This window comes from Haemorhous mexicanus, chromosome 6 (assembly GCF_027477595.1).
Source record: "Haemorhous mexicanus isolate bHaeMex1 chromosome 6, bHaeMex1.pri, whole genome shotgun sequence".
NCBI lineage: Eukaryota > Metazoa > Chordata > Aves > Passeriformes > Fringillidae > Haemorhous > Haemorhous mexicanus.
The window spans coordinates 45,923,808-45,928,552 of NC_082346.1; the positions used below are offsets into that span (position 1 = coordinate 45,923,808).

The 4,745-nt window shown below is 39.3% G+C and overlaps 1 long non-coding RNA gene across 1 annotated transcript; it reads right to left on the reverse strand.

Moving 5' to 3' along the window:
* Window positions 1-2,640: 2,640 nt before the first annotated feature.
* Window positions 2,641-4,221, reverse strand: LOC132328360 (uncharacterized). Its single transcript, XR_009486757.1, has 2 exons — window positions 4,161-4,221; window positions 2,641-3,359 (listed from the first exon to the last, which is right to left on the reverse strand). It is a non-coding gene; the product is annotated as an uncharacterized LOC132328360 (long non-coding RNA).
* Between the last annotated feature and the right edge of the window lie 524 nt (window positions 4,222-4,745).

Genomic DNA, 4,745 nt, shown 5'->3' on the forward strand with positions numbered 1-4,745 from the left:
TTATGCTGAGATTAAATAGCCATAGATAATTCTTCCTCCTTATTGGGCCTGAATTGCTAATGCTACTAAAAAATTCAGTCCTGAGGCTGATCTTTGAGTAAATTTGATTTTCACTTCCATGGGACTTCCACTGCCCTTTCAGGAAGATGTATTTCCCACTAGACATCTGTCTGCTTTGCTGAAGCTAATTTTTGCTTTCTTCAGCTCATCTTCTATTTTCCCTTGTCTCTGCATGTGGTCCAGAAATCATAATGAGTATTGCATTTGGGGAATTTGAACATCAGCAAACTAGAAGACTCTCCAAATATCCTTACAAACTTTCTGCCGCCTTTTTTTAATGCAACATAATTTATAAAGTACACCAGAATCTCTTCCTGAAGTGACAGAAGCTGCCATTCTGTTAACAAAGAGACTGAATGTTAGAAAGCTCTGGTGATATCAGTCTGTTTAAGGAAACCTTGGAGCCTGACAACCACTTACTCTCTCTTTCAGATTAATAAAGCCATATACAAGTTCTGGGCAGGGACAAACATTATCAATAAAATAAGAACTGCTTACTGAATCTCATGGATGTTGCAGTGGAAATAGCTTGAGGAAATTTCTCTTAGCCTCAAATAATCTATGCATTTTGAATAAGGCAGGATTAGGCTTCTGCCTGTTCTGTCATCTGATACATTGGATTTTCTAAAATATGTTGCACACTGGCAACTGGGAAACTGAGTTTTATCTCTTTTTTTCTAAGTGTCTTAGAAAGGCAAGCAACAAACATAAATTTTTTCACTTCCCCCTTCCCCTCTCCCCTTTCTTTCTTAGTTAATTTCGAGGAAACTCTTTTGAAATTGCCTTTATTCTTCATGCACAGAGGATGATATATATATATCAGGATTCCAATATATATCAAACATCCTGCAGTGAGAGTTCTGCTTGTAAGAAATAAAACTGAATGGCATTGTGTTTTTTTTCCCTTGCAGTTTTCATGAGCTAATAAAGAGGAATTTGGCTGTAAAATACTCCCCATCCCTTAAGGAAACAAATCCTGAAAGTTTCTGGAACTGTTTTTAAATGTCAGGTTTTGAAAAAACCCATAAACAAACCACTTATCTTTATGTCTTTAGTATAAATTTACTGGCTTGATTTACTATATTTGTTTCCTGTGAAAAATTCCCTAGGCATATATATGCTCGCATGGCCTGATTTGGGAATTTTTTAAATACAGTTTTCATGTGTACAGAGGGAACAGATATCAAGGCAGGCTTTGGTTGTTATGCTGAACAAGAACAAGTGATCATAATCAGCTCTCAATGAGAACTTTACTCGATGGTAGGACTGTGTTTAAACAAATTAAGATGAAATGATTCTGTCTGATATTGCAGTACATGTAAATTGCTAATTGGAGATATGTCACAGGAGCTGCCTCTTTGGTGAAGATTTGGGTTAGGGCTTGTTTTGTCTGTATGTCATGTTAAATTCCTGTGGTGTTGATGGATCTGATACTTTCTGCATTGCAGCAGAGTTGCAGGGTTGATTGGAGTACAGTTGATTAGCCTGAAGTTGAAGTGTGACCGTGGCTGAATTTGGATATTCCCAGAGGGAGCTCTATATACAATTACTGGCTGGTTTGTGACTGAGCTTAAAAATTGTCTTCCAGCATTCCCTGTGTTTCTGATTCCAGTGATAAGATTCCAGCCTTCAGGGTTACTAATCCAACAGAAAGCAGATTATCTTGTGCCTTTACTTCCAGTCCTGTAAAACACTCACACTCCAATAGTAGGAACTAGGAGCCATAATACCTAGACAGGAAATCATTGCTTTAGAATTATTCTCAGAGACTTTTGCAATTTTGTCTGTATCACAATGGTAGGCTTTGGTTTCAGCTCTGTTTTCAAGCTATTTTATTAAGGAGCTTGAAATGGCTCTGGTAACATGGATCTTTTATCTGCAGAAATGAGTTTGGGTATGGACATGAATCATGGGAGAAGGGTCTGGCACAGGCTGAGCTGTGTTGAATAGATATTCAGGACTGGACTAGTGAAAGATATCCCTGCCTAGGGCAGGGGGGCTGGAGATAGATGATGTTTAAGGTCCCTTCCATCCCAGGCCATTCTGTGGTTCTTTGGTTCTATGGTTCTATGATGATTCTATGGTACTGCAGCAACCATCCGGATGCAAATATGAAATGTGACTAGTGTGAGGGGCTGAGGAAGGACTGGAGCAGCTTGGGTACTGCAGATCACAGGCAGGCATTCCAAAAATTGGTGCATGAAAATCTTCTGTAATGCTCACCTGGGTTCATCTTGTGCCCACAAACTCTCCCTCACTTTCTGAAGAACTGCAGTATTGAATGCATTTCAAACAGGAAGGAGGTCATTGCTTGTAGTACAGTAACTTCTTTAGTGGAAATGTGATCCTTCAGCACTGAAATATTTTTAAAAGCCCTTTGGCTGTTACACTAAAAATGGACTTTGTCACAGCATAGGAAACAGATGGAAGGAATATTCTGGAATTTTGTTTATTTTCTTGCCATTGGTCATGTTTGTCTTCTCCATTAGGCACTTCTTGTGGTGCTTCCTTTCTCTCCCCTGCTGCCAGCATGTTGCCTGATATTTAAAACATGACAGAACACTCAGGGAGACAAAAACCTTCAACTGAAGCTGCTTATTCTTAACACAAAGAAAAAGGCAAACCACTGAAATTCTTTACAGAATAGAGTGGAAAATACAGAAAGGAAAGGAAACTGCAGCACTCTGTTCAAACCAGAAATTACCTGTGTGCATTAGCCTATAGTACAAAGAACCTTATTCATTAGTCCTTACTAAAGTCCACAACTCAGTTAAATTTATAAATGTATGTAGCTTGAGAACTGTTGTTCCAGATAATTCAGATGTGGACCCTCTTCTTTGATGCAGTATCAACACTCAGTGGTAGTAAATTTTTACATTTGTTTGGCAAGTAAAGCATACAGGGCTAAATTTAGCTTTAGTGTATATAGGGTGTAACCAGAGATATTTGCTGGATTCAGTCTGGTTCTGTGCAGGTGGGCTCCATCACATTCAGAAGTTCCTGCTTGTGCTCTTTGTGCCCAGCACTCCTGCTTACAGGATTTTCCTTTGGCGGATGTGGGAGGACATAACCAGTGGCACTTCTGTGCAGGTTTGACTGGTGCACAACAGGGAGAGGCATTGATGGTGTAGCTCTGCAGTGACATCCCACAGGAAAGTAAGAGTTTGTTTTGTGGTCACTGTTGCTGCTATGGCTAAAATTCATGATCTGTAGCTGAAATCAGATGTTGCTTGGTACCTTCAGCAGTATTTCTGACTTCAGTGTCTTCACATTTCCATATGTAACCCTGCAAGGAAATACTGAAGAAGGTGTGATTATCCATTTATATAGAATGATAGAGAAACAAAGGAGGGAGTAATAAGACATGGGAAAAATATTGCAGAAACATGCAATAAAAACACAAGGATGTTTACCAAGTCTAAGAGCTGGCTGGCACTTAGCCATGTCCATGCAATTTTTGCAAGCATGGAACATCATTTTTCACAGGGAGATCTGGAGTATAATCCATCATCATTCAAAACAAACCAGCCGTTCTCTGAAAGCTATTTAGGTCATGAGATGTCACCACACCTGACCATAAAATCCATCATGTTGGGGAAACCAATGGCCAGTGCCTGGCACTGTGAAACACTGTGAGGCAGAAGCTGTATTTATCTTTGTTAGAATTGGCAGATCACCCCTGTAGCTTCAGATTAGCCCACACTGACATACCAGCTCTGTATATTCCCATCCATCAGGATGATCTCCTTTGGAACAAGCCAGCTACTAATCTAGCTTGAGGACTTCTGGGTTTTTTGGCAAATTTGGAATACTCAACATATATAAGAAATACACCTTTTGAAATGCTAAACAGCTCTTTATTCCTAGCAATTTTCTTTGGTGTTGGATTTTTCACTCCTCCCATCCTTCATATTTATTTCTTTCCTTGAGCCTGCAAGGGTATTTTGTACTAAATGATTTCATCCAGACAGCCTTGCTTCTGCTTATGCAGCACAACATACAGCAGTGCACTTTACATCACATCTTCAAGATCCCGAGAAGACTAAATACCAAGTTCTGTCTCTGTACCTCAGTGACTCATCAGAGTCTTTTAGGCTCACCAAACTTCAAATTAAAGCCATTGCTTGTATGCAGAGGATACTTGTCCACCATGGTAACTTCACATCTATTAAAGTGCATGTCAGACCAGAGCTGATTTAATGTAGCAGGCTAATAAGGACATCTTTCTTTGCTACAGACAGGAAATAAATAAAGAAACGTTTCTTTTATATGCTGAGAATTGGCTCTCACTTATATGGGTGTTTCTGAGTGTCTGACATTTTATCAGGCAAAAGATGGAACTTCCTTCCTCTTTGTCTGGCTTTGTGCCTCTCATACTATTACATAATTACAAAAGAATGCCCAACAGTGGCCAACAGTGAATGCTGAAGCACTGTTTGAGCAGGTCAAACTTGTAATGATGCTTCCCCAGGGAATACTCCCAAGAATTCCTGGGCTTGAAGTCTTTATGTTTCATAGCCTCTGACAGAATTTTCTTCCATTAATCCTTCCAATTACTTTTTAAATCTAGGCAAACTTTTATAAGTTATAGAACCGATGGAATGTTTCATTAGTAAACTACTTTCTGCATATTTAAGTGGAATACCACTGCTAGAATGACATTCTGAGGAGATTTAAAGGGAGAG